Genomic DNA, 27,039 nt, shown 5'->3' with positions numbered 1-27,039 from the left:
CAGGAAGGCTGAACGTTCCCTGGGGACAAGGACCGTCTTCCGTCTGCAGCCCACAGAGCAGCGCGTACAGCAGTGTGAGACGTATGCTCTCCTGCACGAAGGCGTCCTGCCGAGGAGGTGAGTGAGCACTGAATCCAGCCGGTACTCGGGTCCCCCCAGGTGTGTGCACCAGAGGACGGAGCATTGATTTCCCGTTGGCACGATGGCTCCATTCGGGTGAGTGCAGCCTGGGCTGATGAGCACACGTGGAACGTTCCCGGCCCTCCCAGAGCTCCCCGGTGGCCCTCTGCTTTGCGCAAGTACCTAAATAAGCATCTCAGCCAAGCTGCTCTGTCCATTCCTGGAGGTGCCTGATGCAAGGGAACTCTGGAAATGGTGGCAATTGTGCTAATTAAGTTCTTGGAAACGAACACAAGTGGGCAGACCCGGGCTCGAACTCAATATGGTGTGTGAGCGGCACCAGGCATTTCAGGCAGTTCCTGGGGCTGGGAGGAAAAACACAGGCGCCCAAGACAAAGACTGACCAACATTTGGCCTCAATGAGACACAGAGCCATCTGTTCCTTGGGTCCCCTGCAGTCTTTCGTGCTCACGCCACAATTACTCCGAGAGCTGCCCTCGTTTCCTCTGAACGTCAAGCATCACTCAGTAAAGATGATCCGAGGGTCAGATGAATAGACTATGCACAAAGTACCAGGCCAAGGATATGGGGGCTAAGACAGGCAGCAAATAAGATTAGTAAAGATCAGTAAAGATGAGGGGTGCCTGGGTGGCTCAGTCGGTTAAGCATCTTGACTCGTGGTTTCGGCTCAGGTCATGCTCTCACGGTTTGTGAGTTCAAGTTCCACACCAGGATCCACCCTGACAGTGCACCAGACTGCTTAGGATTCTCCCTCTCCCTCTCTCTCTCTCTCTGTGCCTCTCCAGCTTGTCACGCACACGCACATGCATGCTTTCTCTCTCTCTCAGAATAAATAAGCTTAAAAAAAAATTAAAAAAAGAAAAAAAGAGATTAGTAAAGATGATCCCCAGGTCAGATGAGCTAGCTGACTGTGTGGAAAGTACCAGGCCAAACGGTATGGGAGCTAAGATAGTAAATAAGATAGAGTCCCTCCCTCAGTAAACTAATAATCAGAACTACCATTTTATAACATCTACAGTGTGTCAAACACAGCCTCTATCACTCTGTGTATGTGAAATCCATTTTGTCCTTACGACAACCCCATTAGGTAGGTACTATTTTTTTTTTAAGATTTTTTTTAAGTCATCTCTACACCCAACATGGGGCTCAAACTCACAATCCTGAGATCAAGAGTCACGTGCTCTCCTATTTTAGTACATGTGCTGCCGAAGCGAGCACAAGTCACGCGCTCTCCTGATTGAGCCAGCCAGGCACCCCAGGTAGGTACTGTTATTATCCCCATTTTACAGATGCAGTCACAGAGGCCCAGAAGTTAAGTAACTTGACCAAGGTCTCATAGGTAAGTAAATGGCAGGGCCAGGAGTCAAGCCCAGACAGTCTGGTGTCAGAGTCCATCCTATTTAACTGCCACATGATGTTTGCTCTCTAGAAGACGGAAAAAGACAACGGAGCTGGAATGGCAGCGTGAGAAACGCGACAAAGCCTCTCAAGAACAATAAGGGGCACCTGGGTGGCTCAGCTGGTGAAGCATCTGACATCGGCTCAGGTCATGATCTCCCAGTTCAGGAGTTCAAGCCCCTGACAGCTCAGAGCCCGGAGCCTGCCTCAGGTTCTGTGTCTCCCTCTCTCTCTCAAAAATAAATAAACATTAAATTTTTTTTAAAAAAGAACAATGATAAACCTGGACATAATTGTAAAACAAAACAAAGAACACTATTTCAAGACTCTGGAAATCAACAGGAACATACAACGCACTGAGGAACATTTGTTCATGAAAACTTCTGAGCCTCTGGTGACGATGGGGAATCCGGGCTCTTTCCCTCCCGTGCCCCTCCCATGTTAGCTTGGCACAGCTGTTCTATCACGCGGGTTGGCCATGCAAACCCGCAGCCTCGAGGTTGGAAGGAGGCCACTTGATCTGAAGTGGAACCTGAAAACCCCCACTCAGGGGCGTTGTCAGTAAAGATAGCAATCCCGATGGCAAATGAGTGGCAAACATCAGCTACTCTGCGGTCGCGATGCTGGTTGGGGCAAGCAACAGACCGGCAGACTAGACAGAAACTCAACAGCAAGATCAACCATGAGAGTCTTTGATAAGCTCTCCATAGAGCTCTGGTTGACTGAAAGGACGTGCGGAAGCGGAGGAGAAACGAGACGGTTCTCACTCTCTACTCCTTCCTGGCGGACTGGGAGCCTGTGTGCGTAGACAAAGGAGGTGCAAAAGGACCCAGAAGAAAGTAAAAGCTGGGGAAACTTAAAAACTGCCCTAATTCTGAATGCAATCTTAGTGCTTGAGGCATTTGAAAATGCACTCTGACTATGCAGACACAGAGGCAACCCCTAGCAAGCCAGAATTTAAAATAAAAATAAGAGTGGGGCGCCTGGGTGGCTCAGTGGTCGAGGGTCCCACTTCGGCCCAGGTCATGATCTCACGGTTCGTGAGTTCAAGCCCCACGTCTGGCTCTGTGCTGACAGCTTGGAGCTTGGAGCTTGGAGCCTGCTTCTCATTCTGTGTCTCTCTCACTCTGCTCCTTCCCTGCTCACATGCTCTCTCTCAAAAATAAAGAAAGATTAAAAATTTTTTTTAATTTTTTTTTTTAATAAAAACAAGAGTTACAGAGAGGGAGGGAGGCACACCATAAGAGACTCTTGGATACTGAGAACAAACTGAGGGTTATGGGGGGTGGGGGAGTGGGGAAAGTGGGTGATGGGCACTGAGGAGGGCACCTGTTGGGATGAGCACTGGGTGTTGTATGAAAACCAATCTGTCAATAAATTATATTAAAAATAATAAAAATAAAAATAAAAACAATAACTTACAACATGCAAAGAAATAAAATGAAATGAAATGAAATGAAATAAAATAAGAATTTACAACATGCAAAGAAAAAACAGGAACCAAAAATTAAAAACAAAATACACCATGGCCACACACCGCAGAAAAGGTAGATATCACAGTCTTAGTTCAGGCAGGTAATTAAACAGAGTAACATCAAATCATGGGTAAGAATGGGTGGCATTGAGGAAGGGACAGAAAACCAAATCCAGTTTTGTTACAGTATATTATCTAAAATGTCCAATTTTCAACAAAAGATTCAGTCATGTAAAAACAAACAGAAAAGCATAGCCCTTCCTTACTCAGGAGGAAAAGAAAAGACAATAAAAGTCATCTGGGGGCACCTGACTGGCTCAGTCAGAGGAGTGTGCAACTCTTGATCTCAGGGTCATGAGTTCAAACCCCACACTGGACATAGAGGTTACTTAAATTGAAAAAAAAAAAAAAAATAGAATTAAATGTGAGTCATCTGAAAATGGGCCCCCAATGTTGGACATAGCTGACAAAACCTCAACACATCTACTATTAAATATGTTCAAAACATTACAGAAATCCATGTTTGAATAATTAAATAGCAATATTATATTCATAATCTAACAGATTATCTGAATAAAGACACAGACCTCTCTCTCTCTCTCTCTCTCTCACACACACACACACACACCCCAAATGGAAATCCTAGAGTCGAAAAGTATAGTAATTGAAATGAAAAATTCACTAGAGAGGCTCAGTATCAGATTTGAGATGTCAGATGAAAGGATCAGTGAACTTGAAGATAAATTAATAACTATTGTCAATCTGAAGAACCAAGAAGAAAAACAAACAGAATCTTTATAGGTTCAAGAATCTCAATAAACCCCAAGTACGACAAAAGCAAGGAGCTCCATGCCCAGAAACATTATAGTCTGTTCACATATATGTTGAAAGGTAGAGACCAACGAAAATCTTCAATGCAGCAAAAACAGAAACAAAAACAAAACACAAGAGATCCTCAATAAAATTAACAGCTTACTTTTCATCAGAAAAAAACATAGGTCAGAAAGCAATGGAATAGTATATTTAGAGAACTGAAAGAAAAAACTTTCAAATAAGAATTCCATATCCAGCAAAACTATCATTTGAAAATGAAGGCAAAATAAAGATATTCCTAGATAAACAAGGACTGGGAGAATTCATTGCTAGCAGATCTTCCTTACTTATAATACTAAAGGAATCCTTCAAGTGGAAAGAAAACAATACCATACAATAACTCAAATATACACAAATAAAGAGTACTAGAAAAGTTCAATATGGGTGTTAAGTACAAAAGGCTATATAAATATATTTTTCCTCTTAACTTCTTTATTTTTTAAAATTTATTTTTATTTATTTTTGAGAGAGCACACACACGCGCATGTGCGTGCATGAGCAGGGGAGGGAGACAGAATCTGAAGCAGGCTCCAGGCTCCACGCTGTCAGCACAGAGCCCAAGGCAGGGCTCAAACTCACAAACCATAAGATCATGACCTGAGCCGAAGCTGGATGCTTAACCAACTGAGCCACCTAGGCATGCCCATCTTAACTTCTTTAAAAGGCTGAAGATTGCATAAAACAATAACACTGCATTGTTAAGATTCATCACACATATAGATGTTATATACTCGATAATATCACAAACAAGGGAAAGTAATAGATCTGTACTGGAGCAAACGTTTCATATTTTACAGGAATTAAGTTAGTGCTGATCTGAAACAGATTGTGATGACTTTAGATGCATACTGTAGAAGCAATCACTAAGAAAATAATTCAAAACATAGGGAGAAAAGGAATTAAAATGAAACTCAAGAAAATATCTATTTAACACAGAATAAGGCAATAAAGAAGGAACAGAGTAATAAAAAAGACATGAGACAAAATAAATTATGAAATGGCAGATATACACCCAACTACACCAACCTTAAGAGCCCCAAAACACATGAAGCAAAAATTGACAAAGTGAAAGGAGAAATAAACAATTCAGTGATAACAACTGGAGACAGTAATATCCCTCTCAGTAACTGATAAAACAACTAGTCAGAAAATCAGTAAGGTTAAAGATAATTTCAGCACCACTTCCTTCCGATGATCTTCCAATCATTTCAGCAATGAAATGGCAAAGGACTCAATTTTAATAGGCAAGTAATTTAAAAAGACAATTTCACCAAAGACGACATGTAAATGTCTAATAAGCATTTCAAAAGATGCTCAGCATCATTCTTCTTTAGGGAAATTCAAAGGTGCCACTACCCACCCACTAGAATGGATTTATTAACAAAACAGAGACAATACCAAGCATTCACATGCATGTAGAGGGACTGGAGCCTCCTGTGTTGCTGGTAGGAATGTAAAAGATAAAATGGTCACAGCCACTTTTGGAAAACAATTGGGCCTTTCTTAAAAAGTTACATTATGAGGGGCACCTGGGTGGCTCAGGTCAAGATCTCATGGTTCATGGGTTGGAGCCCCGTGCTGGGCTCTGTGCTGACAGCTGGGAGCTTGGAGCCTGCTTCAGACTCTGTTTCTCCCTCTCTCTCTGCCCCTCCCCCACTCACACTCTATCTCTCTCTCTCAAAAAATAAATAAAAACATTAAAAAAAAAAGTTATATATGAATTTAGATGCCCCAAGAATTCCACCTCCAATCAACCCAAGAGGACTGAAAACACATGTCTACACAAAGACTGTAACAGCAGTATTCATAATAGCCCTAAACTGGAAACAACCCACATTTCCCATCAATGGTCAATGGATAAACAAAACATGGTATAGCCATAAAGCCAACACTAATCCAGTCCAGTTAATATAATATCTACTAAATCTGAATACCAAAGAATAGTCTTTAGCAATGAAATGGAGCAAAGTACCAATAAATGCTACAGCCTAGATTAACCTCAGGGGCGCCTAGGGGGCTCAGTCAGGTAAGCATCCAACTCTTGATTTCACTTCAGGTCATGATCTCACAGTTCATGAGTTCGAGCCCTACATCAGGTTCTGCACTGATAGCACAATACGGAGCCTGCTTGGGATGGAGCCTGCTTGGGATTCTCTGTCTCTCTCTGTCTCTCTGTCTCTGTCTCTCCCTCTCTGCCCCTCACCCCACTTGTGCTTTTTCTCTCAAAAATAAACTTAAAACAACAGATTAACCACAAAAAGGTCACGCTAATTGAAAGAAGCTAGAGGTAAAAGGCTGTATATTGTATCATTCCATGTACACGAAATGTCCAGGAAAGGAGGAAGGGAGAGAGAAAGAAGGAAGGGAAGAGGAAGGAAGGAAGGAAGGAAGCAAGGAAAGAAGGAATAGAGAGAAGGAGGGAGAAAGAGGGTAGTCTCAGGCTAGGATGGGGTGGGGCCTGACTGCAAATAGGCATGAGCAAACTTTTGGAAGTGATGGAAAGGTTTTAAAACTGGACTATGGTGTTGTTGCATGATTTTGTAACTTAACTAAAAAATCATTTAATCGTATACTTAGAATGGATGGATTTTATGGTATATTAAGTTATGCCTCAAAAAAATGGGGGGAGACAAGAAGACAATAGGTACAAATAGCCAAAAAGTTAAGGCAGAATGCGCGAGGGAAGGAACAACACGGGGGAGGTTCGCGAAAGGCTTTCCACAGGAGGAATCATGGAAGTGAGGTCTTGTAGAACAAGCAGAAAGTGGACGGGTTAAGAGGAAAGAAAGGGAATCCGAGTGGAGAGAATCTAAGAAGCAAATGAATGGAGGCTGGAAAGGCTGAGGCATGTTTGGTGACCCGTGCACCATCCGGTTTGCCGAAGCATAGTGGCAGGGGGAGGTCAGGAGGGGTGGGGAGAGTGAGATCCATAAGATGGTCTCCCTTTCTGGCCCTCGGTCAGCTTCCAATCTAAACCACTTTCTCTCCACATTCTAGAACAGTAGTTACGGACTTGGTGTCAGTCTGGCAATTTAGGAATCACCCAAGTGATGTCCAGAGCTCCAGAAGATTCTGGGATACATTTGGGGTGGGGTCCAGGAGTTGCCCTCTTGAAATCTCTCTGGGAGACTCTGATGCTATTTAAAACTCATGGAAGGCCTGCCCCCAAAGAGCTCCAAGCAGCTCTTCAGCTGGAAACACACCAGGTTTTTCTTCTAGAACTATACCTGGTGACATCTTCACCCCACATAGAGAGCAAAGGGTTTCCTTTCGGACATTATTTTTTGTGAACAGGGCATCGGAAGAAGCATCTATAGTAAAATCCTATAGCAGGGTTTTTCAAACTTTTTTTTCCCCACAATCACCCTCAAAGAGCCCTTTGAGACACTTCTTCCTAATTGGCCCCCATGAAATTTTCATAGCACAGATACACTGTACATGTTTATACACTGTATGTAAATCTACACTTTATACATAAAAAAGCAGTACATTTTTGTGCCCCTCCCCACCCACATGAAGCAATTTCCTCTCCACTAGGGGGTGATTTCACCTCCATCAAGAAGGCATGTTGGGGAACCCCAACACACTGGGTATAATGCTAGTCTCTTGCGCATCTAAAATGTTAAACTCCTTTAACTGAATCTTTCCAGTTCAACTGGAGATGAAGAAGGACGGACAGCCCTCTGGGCTCCTCCAGAAAAGACCCAAATGACTCTAGAGGCCAGGGGATAATAGAACCAGGCTCAACAAGGACAACTATTACGGAACTGACATGGTTTATGTCTAATAAAAGCTACAAGCCAGGAGAGACACAGCTTGAGGAAACTACATAGACAAGCGGGTCTAAGACGGTATTAGAAATATTATCAAATGTCGGGCCATCTGGGTGGCTCAGTTGGTTAAGTGTCCAACTTCAGCTCAGGTCATGATCTCGCTGCTTGTGGGTTCGAGCCCCACATGGGGCTCTGTGCTGACAGCTCAGAGCCTGGAGCCTGCTTCTGATTCTGTCTCCCTCTCCTTCTGTCCCTCCCCTGCTCATGCTCTGTCTCTGTCCCTCTCTCTCTCTCAAAAATAAATAAACATTAAAAAAAAATTTTTTTTAAAGAAATATCAAATGTAAAAGAAAATGCACTCTCGGGAAGGGCTGCAATCTGCAGATTGTAGAATGAAAAAGGCATTTGCCTCTCCAGTTGGATATTACAGGGCACTGGATTCTTCACATCAGTAAGAAGTGGCTACCGCCCAACTCCAGACCAGAAAGCTGAGCGCGAGAGGTGTTGCTGTGTGCCCTGGTAACGGGGACCATGGCTCTGTTCTTGAGCAGGGAGCCAGCCCCGCATGTGACGGATGGAAACGGATACATCCCCTGGGATTGCCGCAGCCCTATCATATAACTGGGTCACATTATCTCCCTTTGACTTCATGCTTAGAAAATAAGATGTGTTGAAAGAGACACCTGCACGTAAGCCAAGAAGAACGCCAGACACAAAGCCCAAGCGTGTGTTTTCTGCATCTCATTCAATTTCTGCTCAGAAAATGCTGTGTGTCTACAGCAAAAGACTCCCGCTCTCACTCAATGTCATGTGGCTTTGCCCCGTTAGTTAGGGCTCAGGTTGACAGGTTACTCACTGCAGGCTGCCTCGACGGGTCGGAAAACAGAGGAGATGGTCTTGGCAATTACTGGCCTTGGACACCCAGTTCCAATACTGGCACACCGTTCCTTGGCACGCTCCTGCCAGAGCCTGGGCTGTGACACGGACGGAGTTCGGCACATGGGAGCAAACCCATCCACTCAGCCGCCAGCGTCCCGGGACACAGCTTCATCAAGATGACACTCCTAGCATTTGCATCAGCAGAGATACCTGCCACAGTGTGTTCTGGGATAGTCTACGGAGCCAGGTTGAAGGAGACGGTCAGAAATCAGGAGACGGCTGTGGGCTTATTCTGAGCCAAAGAACGTGAAAACATCAAGTCTTTACATAAGAGCCTACTTGTAACACCCAACCTAATATTTTTGTTTTGTTTTAAAGACAACAATCCGCAGAGAAAGTGGCAAACAGTGTGATAGGAACTTAGCATACTTTATTGTTAATTCTCCCAGCCTTCTGGCTGCCAAGAAGGCATTATTGTGTTTTCTGGAGGAGACTCGAGATCAGAACAGCTATGTGTCTTTCCTAAGATCACACAGCTAGAAGGTGGCAGAGGCAGATTTCAACTCAGGACTGTCTGGCTCCTAAACCCGTGATACGTCTTGGCAGAATCTTAGCTGGCATCACAGAGACATTTTCTAAGTGCAGCTCTTACCATTCTCTTACAAGACAAGGCACGTCCTGATGATAAACATCTTATGTAAGGCTCACCTTTCTTCACATTGGAAAGTTGGTCCACGTGCCATTTCTGCCTGGAGTCCCACCTCTGAGAAGCAATTGTGGCCACATCACGCATGGGACTTTTATTTGGTTGGCAGATTAAGTTTCTTCAGCTTTGTGATAGAAGCCACCGCTCTGAATCCGGGAAATAATGTGCCGGTGTACAGAGTACAGGGTACAGAGGTGCACGGGCTTATGCGGGGAGCTTTTCCATCCACACGGGAGAAGCCCCCTCCCTGCCCTAATTCTAGGACCGTATTATGCACTAAAGACCATTTCATTAAGGGCTCTCTTAAACCACGCCTGTTTCTTCCTTTCCAGCAGCTATCCCTGGCGTTAGCTGTAATTCCATAAAGAGAAATGAAACAAAGGGGGAAACAGCAATTGGAGGGATCAGGCTTCCGTGGAGGAGTAGAATCACAGACAGAGTGAGTGGCTTTACTGAATGGCTTTCCACTCAGAAACAAGAGAATGGACGGTTCATTATGACTGAGGTGGGTCAAGGCAGTTCCATGCCCCCCAGTCTCCTGCGTTAAATCTGTGCGGGCTCTAAAGGCAAGATCTGCATTTATTAGAAGGGAAGAACATAATAAAAATGCAAACTACCACATAATCATTTAAGAACCTGCGATGATAAAAGCCACAGCACTTGGGAACTCCAAAGACTAGACAGAAGGAAGCTGGCATACCAGCTTGGTACAACAGCCCTAAATGTACGGGCTAGGGGTTAAGAGAACAACTGCAGTATCCCATCTAGTATGAAATGGGGCAGATTATTAAGAACTACGAGAGACACCATGAATCAATGGTATCGGCTAGGAAACCAAATAACAAGTCACGGTCATTTTCTCCCAGTAATCAAATGTTCGTTTCACTTACAAAAAGCTTCCATATGGGATCCTGCCTCAATAAAGCATTCTGTGCCGGCCCCAGATGATCAATACGGTTGAGCTGGCCCCTTGTACACGGGAGCACACTCCTTTCGAAACAACCCCAAGTCCTACAGCCTGGTAACTGTTTTCACTTACCGTGATGCTCTGCAGGGAAACGCATCATATGAAACTTCTTGACACTTCCTTACCCATTTCATTAAGAAATGAGAGCTAGAGGCACCGCTTTGGATGCCCCCTCAGCTGAAACTGCTGAAACCCATCATCCCATTGTTAACATCTCCGGTGATGTAATCACGTCTCATTTCTCCCACCGGGACACCAAGTGAATGCATTGTGTGAAGAACGCAGGGTTGCCCCTCTCTCTGACCCTCCCCCGTTCATGCTCTGTCTCTCTCTGTCTCAAAAATAAATAAATGTTAAAAAAAAATTTAAAAAAAAAAGGGGGGCGCCTGGGTGGCTCAGTCGGTTAAGCAACTGACTTCGGCTCAGGTCATGATCTTGCGGTCCGTGAATTTGAGCCCCGCGTCGGGCTCTGTGCTGACAGCTCAGAGCCTGGAGCCTGTTTCAGATTCTGTGTCTCCCTCTCTCTGACCCTCCCCTGTTCATGCTCTGTCTCTGTCTCAAAAAAAAATAAATGTTAAAAAAAAAAATTAAAAAAAAAAAAGAACGCAGGGTTGCTTAAATACAGAGAGCCACGTGCCTTCTTGCCCAGGGGTCATTTTGTCTTAAAGCCTTCTTTCTCATGTAAAATACATCCCCTCAAAGGTAGTTCTAGAGATTGGACCTGAGGAGCTGAGGGTACAGAGCTACAGGCTGTGAAATAATTGCTGTGGAACTTTGTTCCCAAAGGACAAAGGAACGGGGTCTTCCCTGTCCACAAAGCAAGTTCCTTGAGTGTCTGGAGAGGGCTCACAGCCACCCATCCAAGATGCCCGTGTAGATCCACAAGAACAGACTCGGCTTTGGGAGAGGGCTTCCTGGCTCACTACAACCTGCTCCCGAGACCCACGGGGTCTGGAGGGTCACTGTTCCGTGCTCTGTGTAGCAGGAACATACAATAGGGAGTCAAGTCAGCCGTTAGGGGGTAAAGTGGGGCTCAAACACAGGTGGCCCTGACATCCCCAAAGAGGCTTCTAGAAAAGCAAAATCTCAGACCCCAGACCTAAGGAGTCAGATTCTGCATTTTAGCAATATCCCCAGGTGATCCGCACATTGCTGTCAGGGAAACACTGCCCCAGGCTACGTGCTTTATGACCCCCCCACCTCACCCACACTCCATAGCCTCACAAAGCCTTGAAGCAGTCTCCTGAAGGTGGAAGGAAGATAAGCTTATTCATCAGTCAGTGGGTACTCCAAATACCCAGTCTCACTGTCCAGGTATATTTGGGAAGGAGGGTATAGAAACACTCTGCGACCTTCACATACTCAGTCGGCCCGTCAGGAAGTTCTGTCGGTTCCACCTTGATAGATCCCCATCTGTAAACTCTTCTGTCTCCCCTGTACCATCTGTACCCAGCCACCGCTATCCCCTCCCCATATCAGCCACGCACTACACGGCACGCAGTACAGGAGGCATGCTCAGTACTTTCCCACAGCTCCCCATGGCGCTCAGAATAAAAATCCCGAGCTCCAGACTCTGGCCCACTAGGTCCTGAAAATTCCCACCGGGCCCTCCTCTCTAAGGTCATCTCTGGCCAATGTCCTCTCCAGGCTCATCATGCCAGCCACACAGCCTTCTCCTGCTTCAGACACAGGCCAAACAGGGTCCCAACTTAAGACCATTGGCTGCTCCCTCTGCCAGGAACACTCTTATCCCAGATCAGGACCAGGATGTTTCCCCACCAAACAGGGTCCCAGCTTTCCTGGAACAAGCACCGCCATCGCTTCCAACCCAGTCACCAGCGCAAAGCCCTCTTTTGTTCTCATCATATATCCTGTGCCTTCACATTATCTATTCCCTCAGTGGCAGGCAAGCTCTTTGAGAGCCAAGATCTCTTTGCTGACTGCTAGGGCCAAGAAGAGTAGATGGATGGATGGATGGATGGATGGATGGATGGATGGATGGATGTGTGGGTGGGTGGAGAAAAAAGTGCTGGCCTGAAAGTTCCAGTCCTATGGTTCTCAATTCTGGCTGCAGGCTAATGCAGATGCTGACAAAAATGCCAAAACCAGACCAACAGAATCACAACCACTGAACGCTTTTGTTCAGAGACCTGTTCCATCCAACATGGTAGCCACTAGCCACAGGCGGCTGTAAGTGGAAATTAAGACTGCACAAAATTTAAAATCCCTGATTGTACTAGCCTCACGTCAAGTGCTCCTTAGCCATCTGCGGCTAGTTGACAGCTGATGGGAGTTCAGGGCAGGTAATCTCAAAATGTGCCACTCTGGCGTTTTGATTATTTTGAATTAAAGTCACATAAGAAACAGCAGATACAAAGACACTCGGACCATCCTTTGTCTCCCTAAAAACAGGAAATGAATCTCCCGTGTGACAGGTGCCTTCCCCGCACCAAGAGGAAAGGAGAAATCCTTATCACCAGAGAGAAGGACTCTGGAGCCCAGAAGACTATGTAAACAAACCTTGTTGCTTCCTTTTATTTATTACCCAAACTCAGACATCTTTGTCCTGTCAATTCTTTACAACTTTATCGTTTCCTTGTCAAAAAGGTGTAAAAGCCATCAGCTTTGGTCACTTCTTTGGGTCTCATATCTTTAGGGTCCCCTGTTAACCTCTCTTTTATTACAGGGGAGGTCTCCATGAAGAACCTAGAAGGGTGGAGGGAAGTTTCTTTTTCCTCCCTACACTATCCTACTGAACAGCACAGGTACAGCATATTTCCATCATCCCAGAGACTCACTGGAGGGCACTGCTCTAGAACTTTATCTGAATCTAATTTCTTACGTGACCCATTTATGCACTGAAGTACACTAACTGAGCACCTGTTACTAGCCAGACATCATACTAAGTGCTAAAAACTAATGGTAATTGTAATAATAATAACAAAAACAATAGCAGAAAACACTTTCATAGTACTTACTATGTATTACCAGGTACTACTCTATAAACTCTACATGTACAAGTTAATTTCAGTTTCATATTAGCCACGTTAAAGGTACTATTATTATCCTCATCTTACACATGAGGAAACAGAGCCAAAACAAATTTAAGAAACCTGCCCATGATCACATAGCTGGTGAAGTGAGGAGTCAGAATTCAAACCCAGAGCCTGTCAAATGGCTGTTTATAGGGGCGCCTGAGTGGCTCAGTTGGTTATGCATCCAACTCTTAATTTCACACTGACAGTGCGGAGGCTGCTTGGGATTCTCTCTCCCCTCTCTCTCTTCCCCTCCCCTGCTCATGTTCTCTCTCGCTCTCACTCTCTCAAGATAAATAAATGAACATGAAAAAAAATAGCTGTTTGGGGCGCCTGGGTGGCTCAGTCGGTTGAGCATCCGACTTCAGCTCAGGTTACGATCTCACGGCTCATGAGTTCAAGCCCCGCGTCGGGCTCTGTGCTGACAGCTCGGAGCCTGGAGCCTGCTTCGGATTCTGTGTCTCCCTCTCTCTCTGCCCCTAACCCACTTGCACTCTGTCTCTGTCTCTCTCAAAAATAAAAACTAAAACTTAAAAAAAAAAAATGGCTGTTTACAAAGGCAGAGCAGGAAAAGACTGGAAATATCCTCCATATTTCTTAACAGTGACAAGTGCCTCGGGCTGACCAGGGGGCTTGCTCAGTGGCCCAGCCAGCATCTGCCACTGCCCAGCTAAGAGCTCAGCCATTCTGACTTCCTACTTCTGTCAGAGGAATGCAGCCTAGGACACGAGGTCCAGGCTGGAAAATTCCTCTGAAAGCTAAATGGATAAGAGCCACCTGCATTCACGCTGCCCGGCTCACAGGTACACCCACCCATTGTGTGACAATTCCAGGACACATGGCAGAGAGAGTGTGGTGCCGGGCAGGACCTCCTCAAATACCTCTGGGCTCTATGAATCCGCAGTCAGCTGTTTCTTGAGTGCTTCTCTCCCAAAAGTGACTCAAACCCTTATCTCCGTGTTTCCCATGACTCAGTGACATAGACTGATGGAGGAGGAAATAGCCAAGCCTGTGGGCTAGATGCACCACACTCACTTCCAGGGACCATCATGTACTTACAGAGAAAGACGATGGAGAACCCTCATTCATCCTGTTACCTCATTCATGAAATGCGAAACACGAGCACCTTGTGGGCTGCTGCAGGATTGAGAAATCAAATCCTCTGAGCATCAAAGGGGCAAAGATAGCAGGCAGCTTGTCTTTTCCACGTCCTACCAGGACACTGTTTAAGAGACTTGCCTGCAGATGACTCAACCATCTAGGGCAGGGGTCAGACACTATGGCCCTCGCGCCAAATCCCACCCTCCACCGGTTTTGTGAACACGGCCATGCCGTCAAGACTACTTTCCTGTTCCAACAGCAGGATTATGGGGTTGTGTGGGAGCAAAAGAGGTGTTGGCCTGCAGAGCTTGAAATATTTACTATCTGGCTGTTCTTTACAGGTCAGCCAAACCTGGATCTAGAGGAGTATACCTGGATTTGATTTGGTTATTTCCTATATATTAAGGGCTTGGACACTGTGAAGCTACATATCAAGTGTAGACCTTCTATGCCATGGAAAAAATAACCCCAAAAGTTACAGTTACACTGCGCTGTAGGACGCTCACTGATTTTGTATCTAACTGTGACAGACTGGGATTCACAGGAGGCAGACTCTGGAATGATCTCCATGGAGCCACACGTTTATGAAGGAGTGTTCTAGGGGTCAAGCCCCAAAGAAGGGCGGGAAGGAAGCAGGACTCAGTAAAGAAAGAAGGTAAGCTAGGATGCATTTGTGACCGGCCTTGGCTGACCATATGGGCAGTTCTGACTATAGGATGCCCCTCAAGAGATCAAGCAAGGGGGTGAGAGGTCCGTGCTTTCTTCCCACTCATGGATCAGACACTGGGCGCAGACTGCCCCCAGAGGGAGCATGTCTCTGGGCAGGTGACTCTCTTCAGCCAGGGCAATCCCTGAAGGGAGGTGACAGCTAAGGGTTAAAAGGATTCAGAGCGAGTCCCCTGACTCTCCAAAATGCACCACTATGGCATGTAGATTATTTTAAGCTGAAAATAATCAAGGTCCAAAAGACTCAGGAAGAGCTTTTAAACTCCCCTTTAACTGCCTCTAAGAATTTAGACAGAGGTCCTAGTACAAGAGAGTTATCGCCAGAGGTAACCACAAAGAGTCTGGGCTAGGTGGGGTAAGGGATAAGGGCCTCGAAGGGCATATGTGTTCATTTTCAGTCCGCGTCCCATGGTCTGTCTCTTCATGGCACGACGAACATTTGTTTACCAAACATCCGCTCATCCCATCTTCCTACAAATTGTCTCCTTTCTCATTGAAGCCCTAAACCCCCATATCCTCCTTAGCTCAGGATGGCATATGAGCCTCAATTGCCTGACTGTCTTTGAGCCTCTCAGATTTCTCTGGGGCTCCAGTACCTATGAAATGAAATTTGCTCTCATCCTGTGGATCTGTCTTATGTCAATTAACAGACTAGCCAAAAGAACCTAGAAGGGTGGAGGAAAATTTCTTCCTCCACTACAGAGCTTTCTGTTGGCTGCACTTCCAGAAGCTGGGTCACCTCAAGGCTCATCTGAATGGTACCTCACCATTTCCCCCACACTTACCTAATTATTCTCTTCTATCTTTTTTTCTTCAAAATGCCTATAAATACCCAGCTCCTCAAACGCTCTTCGAGCCAGCTTTACCAACCTACCGGTTTCCCCGTTAATGATTTAAAAAAATCTATTTGACTTGGGTTCCCTCTGTAATTGTATGAAATGCACATTTTTCACTTTTGCCAAATTATTTTTTGACAGAATGCACATGTTAAATGGAAATCATTGCATTATTATTACAAACATAATGGAGAAAGCCATTATTTAAAATGAATAGGAAGTTTCCTCCCAGCAAGGCCTTCATTCCAACATTCCTTCTGAACATTCCAGCCCGGGCAGGAATGGGGCACCACTGAGGCAGGACAGCTGTGAACCACTTCATCTCAAAGGTCAGCCTGATGGCTAGCTGGAGGAGGAGGGGAGGTGGCCCAGACCAGAGAATGCTGGAAACTAGCCAAAGGGAAAACCTGAAGCTGAATCAGGAGTTGGTGTCTGTCAGAGCCCTGACCTGACTGGTGCTAAGGGATGGGGAGCAGAGAGTATTTTCTGGGAGTCTAGTTAAGGCTCTAAGCATGAAAAAGTAGAAAGGTGGATGGAGAGCATCTTGAAAACCTTTGTTTCAAAATATACAGTAAGAGGGGCGCTTGGGGGGGAGGTCAGTAGGTTAAGTGCCTGACTCCGGCTCAGTCATGATTTCACAGTTCATGAATTCAAGCCCCACGTCGGGCTCTGTGCTGACAGCTCAGAACCTGGAGCCTGCTTTGGATGCTGTGTCTCCCTCTCTCTCTGCCCCCCCCCCCACTTGCACTCTGTCTCTCTCTCTCTCTCTCTCTCTCTCTCTCTCAAAAATAAACATTAAATTTTTTTTTTAATGCACAGGGGGTGCCTGGGTGGCTCAGTCAGTTGAGCAACGAACTTCAGCTCAGGTCATGATCTCACGGTTTGTAAGTTCAAGCCTCACATCGGGCTCTGTGCTGACAGCTCAGAGCCTGGAGCCTGCTTCTGATTCTGTGTCTCCCTCTCTCTCTGCCCCTCCCCCACTCATGCTCTGTCTCTCTTGGTCTCAAAAATAAATAAAAACATTAAAAAAATTGCACAGTAAGAATCAGAATTCTTAAGGCCACACCAAGAGAGACACAGCCCTGGGAGAGGCTGATGGGAGGGCTCTGTGCCTGCTGGGAAGGCTTCTAGCCTAGTCATAAGCAGGTGTCAAGAAGGAGGTCCAGGGAAGGCTCAGGTAAGACCCAATAAGTCAAACGTGCTTTCCGCAAAAAGAGCACATGGCCATGATTAGGGGCAGTGTGCAACTTACTTAGAAACACAACAACAAAAGGATGGTAATGAATGCAGTAATGGAGAGACAGATAATTATACAATAAAGCAAATATAGCAAGATGTTATCTGCAGAATCGTAACAGTGGGTATTAACTGGACAATTCAACTCATTTACATGTTTGAAATCTTTCATGATAAAATATTGGGGGGAAATGATTGATAGTATTGAGGGAACAAAACATAATCTCAGTCCTATATTCTGCACGTTAAGTGTGTACATACTTATACATATTTACGTGCGAGCAGACACATACAGGTACACACACACACACATATACACACATATATACGCACACAGCCATAAATAAATCAAACACAAATATAAGCAGAGGACTGGGCATGTAAACAAAAGGGAAGACACTCAGTCTGGGCTTGTACTTTGTTCTGGCAGGAAATGAATGGCACAGCGTTTCCTCGACTGCAAAAATCAGCAAACTGTATACTATCTCCCCCTTAAAGTCACTTATTCTTTAACATAACAAGACAACTTCTCAGGGGAAACGGTATTTATGAACTATATGTCATAAAATAGTAACAATTCTGAACGATGCCCAATGAAATCATTCAACCTATAAAAGAAGGAAAAACAATTCAAGTCTCTTCCATTTGCCTTAACTGCCACATTGACTTGCCTGGGCTAACAGCCTAAATGAACACATAGAAAGCAAGGCTCACCATGCCGCTACACAGGTAAGTACGGGCAGATTCTAAGGGTCAATAATTATGTGGAACTTGACACTAAGTGGATAGCGATCTCACTGGAAAGGAGCCTACCTTACAGAGCTCCCGGGCTAGTAAATTCATAGAACAAGCCAGCATTGTGTACAACAGGGCACGGAGCCCTGAACTAAAACACAAGCCCTGCTACCCAGCACCAACGGCCATGCTCACCCCCAAGTGTAAGGAGAAACAATGTGAGCTTTGGACCAGAAACCCAGGGAAACTCAGGTGCCGGAATAAGGGCTGAGCAATGAGTGGAGTTTAATGGAAGATATCAGAGGGACACCGTACTTCAAAGCCTACAAAGTACTACAAATACCCACCAGGGGTGCCTGGGTGGGCTCGGTTGCATGTCAAACTTTGGGTCATGATCTCATGGTTCATGAGTTCGAGCTCGAACTCTCCCTCTCTCTGCCCCTGTGCCACTTGTGCTCCTCTCTCTCTCAAAATAAATAAATAGACGGAAGGAAGGAAGGAAGGAAGGAAGGAAGGAAGGAAGGAAGGAAGGGAAAGAAAGAAAGAAAGAAAGAAAGAAAGAAAGAAAGAAAGAAAGAAAGAAAGAAAGAAAGAAAAGAAAAGAAGAAAGAAAGGAAAGAAAGAAAGAAAAGAAAGAAAAGAAGAAAGAAAGAAACAAAGAAAGAAAGAAAGAAAGAGGGAGGAAGGAAGGAAGGAAGGAAGGAAGGAAAGGAGGGAGGAAGGGAAGGACAGACCCCAGATTCAGTGTGGCCACCCACAGTCCTTCCCTGGTGACAATACAGAATTTACTTTTAGCTAAGGAGTTTGTACCTCCAACCTTATAACCTCAGTCAATAGGGCTTGCTGTACAGAAAAACTAACAATGTCCACTTACGTGGAATATATTTCTTCTGTAATCATCAATGCCCACGTACTACCTGTTATTAATATCAACACAAGCAGTCTTTCCTGGGCACTTATTATGGAGTAGGTTCCGCACTAACCACTTTTCTGGATTAATCCTCCTAATCCTCATGCAATCCTATGAGGGAAGGGCCATCACTACTCCATTTTGCAGACAGAGACTGAGGTTCCTGATGCCCCAGGCCATCCAGTGAGAGGTGAACTGGACTCCAGGCAGTGCACCTCCAGAGGCCCGCTAGACGCTCCCACCGACACAGGTCACAGCCAAGCACGGGTCACGTGCACGTCTGATTAACTCAAGCGGATGAAAGACAAGCCAGTGCATCTACGAGGGGCAAAGACACACCGCCTGAAAATGTGCCCGGAGGTGCAACAGCACACAGGGAGGGGCTCAGCAAACCCGGGCCCGGGGACCACACCCCATTCAGATGATGCCGCCAACCCACGTCCGAGGCACGGGGGACCTGGGAGTCCCCTGACCAAGTACTGACTCTCCACCCTGACTCCCGGACAGCCCTTCACCCAGCAGCAGTGAGACGGCCGCCGTCTTCTCCATTCGGAAAATAACACGACCCAAGCAAACCACAAACAAGGGCATAATCAAAGCTCTTTTACTTCTCCTTGTAAGTATCTGAAACCTGCCAAGCACAGATCGCTGCGCAGAGCAAAACAGCATGCCTTGCAGCTCATTGGGCCTTTTCTTCTCCCGCCTGGGATCCCGGCTGAGGAAAGGAGAGAAGTTCATTATCCATCGAGCGCGGACGGCGTGCCAAGACCCGGATGCGGCGCCTTCCACGGGCGTGATCTCATGAAATCCTGGCGCGAACCGTGTGGCGCAGGTATCACTGACTTCAATTTAGATCCAGGAGGAGAGGTTCAGAGAGCTTAAGCGACTTGTCCAGGGCACACAGCTAGCACAGCAGAAGGAGATGTTAAAACCTCGGCGGTGCATCCAGCCTGGATTCGTTAAACCTAGAGGCTACCTCCCCAACATCCTTCATCACAAAGTCCGTCAGAAGACCGGGTGAGGGCAGTGAGTCTTCAGAAGGTCCTAGGACTGAAATCTGTTTAGTAGGACGAAGCGGCAACTGACTTCTGCGGGACCGCCCAGCAACCCCCCTCCCCCCTCTACCGGTTCCAGCTGGGCTCGAAACGGCCAAAGCCGCCAGGCCATCCAGGGGTGTCAAGATGAGGGCGAGCTGGCTCCAGCTGCTGAGGGGCTCCCGCACACTCAGGCAGAACCAGGGCACTCGACAGGGTGGGGTGCGGGCGAGGGGTACCGGCTTTGTTGCCGCACTATCTCAGCCTTCAGGGTGGGGGCGCCCGGGGGGCTCAGTCTGCTAAGTGTCTGACTTCGGCCCAGGTCACGATCTCACGGTGCATGGGTTCCAACCCCACGTAGGGCTCTGTGCTGACACCTTGGAGCCTGGAGCCTGCTTCGGATTCTGCATCTCTCTCTTTCTCTCTGCCCCTCCCCTGCTTGCGTGCTCTCTCTCTCTCCCTCTCTCTCTCTTTCTCTCTCTCAAAAATAAATAAACATTGGGGCGCCTGGGTGGCTCAGTTGGTTAAGCGGCCGACTTCGGCTCAGGTCGTGATCTCACGGTCTGTGAGTTCGAGCCCCGCATCGGGCTCTGTGCTGACAGCTCAGAGCCTGGAGCCTGTTTCAGATTCTGGGTCTCCCCTCTCTCTCTGTCCCTCCCCCGTTCATCTTCTGTCTCTCTCTGTCTCAAAAGTAAATAAACGGTAAAAATAAATAAATAAATAAACATTAAAACACAATAATTTAAAAAACTGAAAAAAATACAGATATTCAGGGTGGCTCTTGGGGGCGTTAGGTAGCCACGGGTGCTTGGACAGCCAGACACAGTCCGGAAAAGGCTGCACTCAAGAGGGAAATGGTAGAGGGTAGGGGAAGGGGAAGAGAAGGTGACGTCTTCTCAATGAGAACAGAAAAGTAGTGAAGAAGAAAGCAAAACTATCATCATACTGACTCCGAATTCGAAGGCATTTCTAAACTCATCTGTGACCCCACACTGACAGTGATAATGACACCGGGCGTTCAGACACATCACACAAAGGGCCATAAAGGCTGGCGGGGATTCTACCGGGAACGTTGAGTCTTGGCCAGGACACGGGACGCAGAAAGGAGAGGGAAATAACTCCCGCCTCCTCTCCCGGTCAACTGCAACATCAGCTGGAAGCAAAATTCCTTCACCTGCCAGCTTCAAGTTGTGAAACAAGACTATATAAACTGCAGGATTAGGAAAGGAGGATGTAAGGCCCTCGTCCACACCTGCCGTCTTCCGGGGCTCGTCAAATACCCACGATCCCTCACTTTCCCAACTTTTGCAGAGAATCCACAAAGCACCAACGCATCACACCCTCCGTGCTCAGCTGCAGTTAAGCCAGGCTGTTCAGATCGATGGAGTCGGTGTGAGGTCCTAAGAACAAAGCCACAAAGGTAGGGACACTGACTCCCTGCATGTGGGGACTCCGTAGTCAGTAAACGTATAAACAGGGTCGCACTGTACAAACCACACCGATGTGGGATATCACATCTCTCTTTGTAAGGGCAGAGCATAAAGAGGCAAATCGCTCTTGTCCAGGTTCATAGTCACGCAGAGAGGGGGAGGGGTTTCAGACACTCGCCCCACAGGAAGACAAATGAGGAAGCCACCCTGACCCAGGGGCTCATAGGAGATAGATCTCCCCTAATGGCAGGACTGTGTGTTTGGAGGGGGTGGAAGGGAGGGGAGGCGGATCTTAATTAAAAGAGAAGCACAGGAGATGAGCTGTAATGTCATTTTTCAGCTAATAAGAGCTCACGGAAAAAGATACAACCTCCTAAGCTTTCCTATACGGGTTTTTGTGCTATTATTACTGGAGGGAAAATGTTCCCACTGCACAATTAACAGAGACCAAGGGGGAAACACAGGACACACTGGAGGAAAAGCAAACACGCAGAGGCTGATAGGGGCACTGGAGAAATGAACTGATCACTCCTGCCTGCCTGAAAGAATACTTAAAAAGGATCGATTCAGCCGTCTCGTGGCTCACAGGGCCCTGCAGGATCTGGTCTTCCAGCTACCTCTGCTCTCATCTCTTACCACTTTCCCCCAGCTAGTGACTCACTCACCTTTCTAGTCTTTGATCATACATAGCAAGCATGCTTCAACCTCAGGCCATTTGCACTTCCTACTCCCTCTGCCTGAAACACACACGCTCTGAATAGCCACGTAATTTGATTCCTTCAAATCTACTCAAATGTCATCTGCCCAGAGAGGCTTCTCTAGCATCCCATACATTAGCAGCAAAATAAAAAGGGGGGTGGGAGGATCAATCCAGGCAGCATATGGCTGTTCACAGTGGACATCTACCCCAAACTGCCTGCTGTGAATGGAATCAAGGACAGAGACTGATGCACCTGTTCGAGGGTCATCTCACAGTCTCAGGGTTGATTTCTTACAAAAGCTAAAAACCTAACAAGGGTCTCTTCTCAGCATTATTAGAAGACCCTGGGCGTTCCTGACCCAGGTGCCCAGTGGAGAAGGGTTCCCTTTTCTTGTATATGATTTCAGACACTCTGGTGTTTGGCTGCGAAAAGAAAGTGAGTCTGCCCAGCTTCTACCGGAGACAGAGGCACCGGGACAGCTTTGAAAAGGGCACTCCGGCCTCTGATGTCCTGAGTCTTCCCTTGAGAAGCTTTTGACCTCTGAGCTCATTCAAGGAGAAGCCAGCATGGCCCTCCTGCCCTCAGGAGTAAGCTCTGGGAAGGGAGCCCCGGGGAAGGAGGCGATGACAGAAAAGGCAGAGTCAGGTCTGGAGCTGTCCAGTGACAATGCAAATGGACAAAGGAGATGGCCTCTGCTCTGTGAGGATCCACCTACTAGCTGCCCCAGAGCAGAAAGGCAGGCTCACCATGCCTGCCCCTCATCAGCCACTTCCTTCTTGGGCCCCCACATGGGATGGGTAGGCTTTGTCCTACTAAATGAGCAAGAACCAGAGAACCCACAGAACCGCACCTTCTCCCAGAAAGCTTTCCTGGTGCACTGGAGAAAGACCTTAGACGCCATGCTCCTGGAACACAGGTGGGGGAAGCTCGCCAGGAGGGCTCCAGCCACTGAGCCCAAGCAATCGGGAGAGGTTCTGATGCGTTCACCTCTGTGGAGCTCAGCTTCTTCAGCTCTCAAAGAATCATTCTATTTTAAGAGTTGCATGAGGCGATGTGTGGGACACGCGTAGTACAGGGCCTGGCACAAAGTGGGTTTCCAAAAAGCGCTTAATTTGAACAAATCACAGTGGTGATTTAAAAAAGGAAACGTCAAAATTAGAACCCAAATCTAACGATCGAAGCTTTCTAGTAAGACACAAATTGTGGAAATCACTTAAGCCCCATTTAATACCGGAAAACAGACATTTCATAATCATTTCTGATGTTAGTGATTCACATCATCTCCGTTGAAGAGATTAATAGTGGCTTCTTTATTTTAAAACAACTTTTTTATTATTTAAAAAAAAAAAAAAAAGGTTCTGGAGTCAGAAGGTCTGGTTTTGGTGCCCAGCCCTGCCACTCAAGCTGGGTGACACCAACACATTTCCCGATCCCTCAGAAACTCACTCTCCAGCTATAAAATAAAGGTAATAAGCCATACTTATTACACAAGGTTCTGAGACGATTAAACAGATGTAAAAACCTTAGGACAGTCATAGACAGTATCACTACTCTTATCATTCATCGTGACTATTTTGACCATTAATGTAACTTTATGTGACGTTACAGTGGCAAACCTTTCTGCTCTGTCCAACATTGCTGTGCGCTCATCGGTGACAGGGTTAAGCGCACGATGCACGAACTGCATGTAACAGAGTCCCCGGCCCAGCAGGCAGAACTGAGGACGTAGACGTGGTACCTCAGGACGCTGCTCCCAGAGATATGACCAATACGACCCTGCTTAAAAAAGAGTTGGAACCAACGTTTCTACACACCAGCCGGGAGAACGCCTGCAATCGTCATGAAGGTAGGAATAATGTGCAAGAGGATCACCTTCGTAATTACTAAGAGATCTAAATCACAACTTGGCATTTATAACCAACAGCAACTTGTAAGGGTATATAATGGCATAAAAGAAGATAATTACAAACAACTGAGAAGGGTAATCCCTACGGAAATGACTGCTAAATGGAAGGAAATGCAAGGGGGCAGAACGGTGTCTAAACGCCCCCCCCCCCCAGCATGCCAGAGCGAGACAGCCCATCATGCACAAGCCCCAACATCCCAGCAAGAGGGAGGCAGGGAATGGATGCTGTGACCCCCAACAGGTGCTTCTCCTACTGAGGAGCCTGGGGTTTCTGAGCTTCCCTCTGGTCCCTCCGCTGATGGGAGTGAAAAGGCAAACTGGAAAGAGGGGTTGCCAGAACCTGGGCACGACGCTTCTCTTTTCATCCTCAAGTTTCACAAAGCAAGCATTTCCCGGCACCTGGTAGAAGGGAGACTCGGGCCACCATTGCCCTGCTGCTAACAAGAACAACAAAAAAACCCGGGGGTGGGTGTGGTGGGCAGAGGAGGAGGGAGTCATTTTAGTACCAACCAGCCTCAAAGCATCTTGGCGACCTAAAGATTAAGATGCACTGACAGACAGGCCGGGATTCCGAACGGCTGGAGCACACGGCTCCCTCCCAGGTCCTTGCGGCTCCCCTGTTTATAAAGAACGGTGCCGCCTGCTACATTCCCTTACACACCAGGCACCACGACTGCAGCCCAACCAAGTTCCTGAAGAACCAGGTGATACCACAGCACCACCTGACCTCAAAGAAACTCCACTGCTTTCTAGGCCATAATTCACTAGCTTTGACGGAGTTCTACTTTTTGCACATATTTGGTGAAATCAGAGTAGGGCTGAAAGAAAAGTCGTATGCGCGTGGCTGTGGGAGAGGAGGTTGCAAATCCCCCCATTCCTCCTGTACTGAATGCAAGTTCATGTCTGCCTGCTTGATCGTTCGCTCATTCATTCATTCATTCATTCATTCAGCAATCATTCACCAAACACCTACCATGGCCTCAACCCTGAACTGGGAACATGAACACAGAGACAAGCAAACGCACACCTTCAATGATACGTTATTTTGCAAGTATGAATGGTTTATCCACAATCCCACTCGGTAAAGGCATGTCCTGAACATGTGCTTGAGAAAGGAGGCATGAACTTCCTGTCAGGGATGCATGTGCGTGCATCCCATGTGCCCCTCTCCCTGTACACGTACCTCACCAAGGCTAAGCCTGATTTTCGGCTAAGCACTTCTCATACAGCATGACCCTTGAAGGTACTGCCTACCTTCCAGGCAACTGAGGAAAGTCCTCGGGGAAGATCCCACCCACACACAATGCCTGCGTCCCAGGCTGCTTTAGAACTAAGCTGAGCCATCCTTCAAGGCACTGGTCTTAAGGTTTAGGGTCAGAAGAGAGTCAACTGCAAAGGAGGCCGCAGGAGGAGGGCAAGGGACCTGGCCAGGGAGAGGCAGGGGAGGTGAGGATGGGGAACGTACAGGGTTACCTGGCTGCAGCAGGACATCCCAGGTGAGTGCTAGGAGATGACGGGGAGACTGCCAGGCAAAGAAACCACACTGCTTATGCTAAGAAGACCACCTCCTGAAATCTGGGCCAGAGGCACGTGTTTCTGTCTCCCCCGTGGGCCACCTCTTGTCCCAGTGCTAAAATCCCTTCCTTTCTTTAGGTCAGTAGCTTGACTTGAATGGCAGAGGACAAAGGGACAGTCTGCTGGTTGCGTCAGACACAAGGTCAAGAAAAGTCTTTCAGTGGGGACTCACAACGTCAGGTCACGGGGTCGGTCAGCTTGGGCCACTTCCGATGAACCTCAAACCAGCAGCTGGCACTCTGAGAATGATTTTGGTGTTAAAATTCTGTCACGTGACTGGCTAAACAATCCCCAGACATATTTCTTGAAAAGGCCAAGGGCAACATTTTTCAACATGAAAATCAACCCGTAAGACCCATGATCTGTCCCAGAACAAGGGAGCAAGCAGGGAAAGGGCAGACAGACAGAGAGAGAATCCCAAGCAGGCTCCGCACGTTCGCGCAGAGCCTGATGCAGGGCTCGAACCCACAAACCGTGAGATCACAACCTGAGCAGAAACCAAGAGCCAGACGCTCAACCGACTACGCCACCCAGGTAGGTGCCCCTACAGCTCCTTTTATCAAAAACAAAAAGTACCTTCTTCCATCAACTCCTGGAAGAGAAATGCAGATGCTTAAATGCAGGTCTCAAAGCACAGAGTGCCTCCGCTCCCCTCTGCAAATAAACTAAATGTATCTCAGACTGAGGCCCACCCTTGAAAGGAGACATATCAGCCGGCTAGTCAGCTCCCCTGGGATTCAGTGGGTTCTTTCCACAGCCTGCCTGCCTGCCTTCTTTCTAAATAAATTGCACCTTACTGCTTCTGGAGGGAGCCCTGTTGAAAATTCCAGAAGAGAACAGGAGACAGAGACTGGATCCTTGTAAAGTGCTTCCTGATTCCGTGCTGTTGGGACCCCATCAAACTCTCTCCCAGGTCCTTCTCTTTGAAAAAATAAGCACAACCTAATGTCCTTGAAGGAGTGATTGTTTCCATAAAGGTAGTACATCCATACCATGGAATATTACTCAGCAATGAAAATGGATGGAATACTAGTTCGTGCAACAACTCGGACAGATCTCCAGAGATCTCTGCTGAGTGGGGGGAAAAAAAAAGCCAATCTCAAAGATCACATGCTGAATGATTCCATGCACGTAACATTCTTAACGTGACAGCGTTTCCAAGTTGGAGGCTAGATCAGTGACTGCCTGAGGTCAGGGGGTAGGGAAGGGTGTGGCCACACAACGGTAGCAAGAGGAAATCCAATGGAGGGGGGTGGACAGCTATGTACCTTGACTGTGGCGGTGATCACATGAATCTACCCGGGAGATGAAACAGACTAAACACACACACACACACACACACACACACACACACACACAAACGAATGCACGGACAACTGGGGGAGTGCGCTGGTGAATTGTATGCACGCCAACTTCCTGCCTACAGCAATGTACTACAGTTATGCAAAATGCTACCACTGAGATTGGGTGTCCTTCTGTAGTATTTCTTACATATGTGTGTGAATGTTCAATTACCCCAAAATTAAGTTTAAAGGGAAAAAGAGAGAGAGAGCAGTTTTGAAGGAGAACACAGGCCAGCTTCATTCAGACACTCTGCATAGCA

At 46.9% G+C, this 27,039-nt stretch overlaps 1 protein-coding gene across 2 annotated transcripts in view; it reads right to left on the bottom strand.

The window, feature by feature from the left end:
- SLCO3A1 (solute carrier organic anion transporter family member 3A1) overlaps positions 1-27,039 on the bottom strand; it is a 311,916-nt gene that overhangs the window by 258,258 nt on the left and 26,619 nt on the right. The window lies entirely within an intron of this gene.

Source organism: Panthera tigris, chromosome B3 (assembly GCF_018350195.1).
Source record: "Panthera tigris isolate Pti1 chromosome B3, P.tigris_Pti1_mat1.1, whole genome shotgun sequence".
NCBI lineage: Eukaryota > Metazoa > Chordata > Mammalia > Carnivora > Felidae > Panthera > Panthera tigris.
The sequence above is the reverse complement of the archived record's forward strand: the minus strand, read 5'-3'. Positions and strand labels throughout refer to the sequence as shown.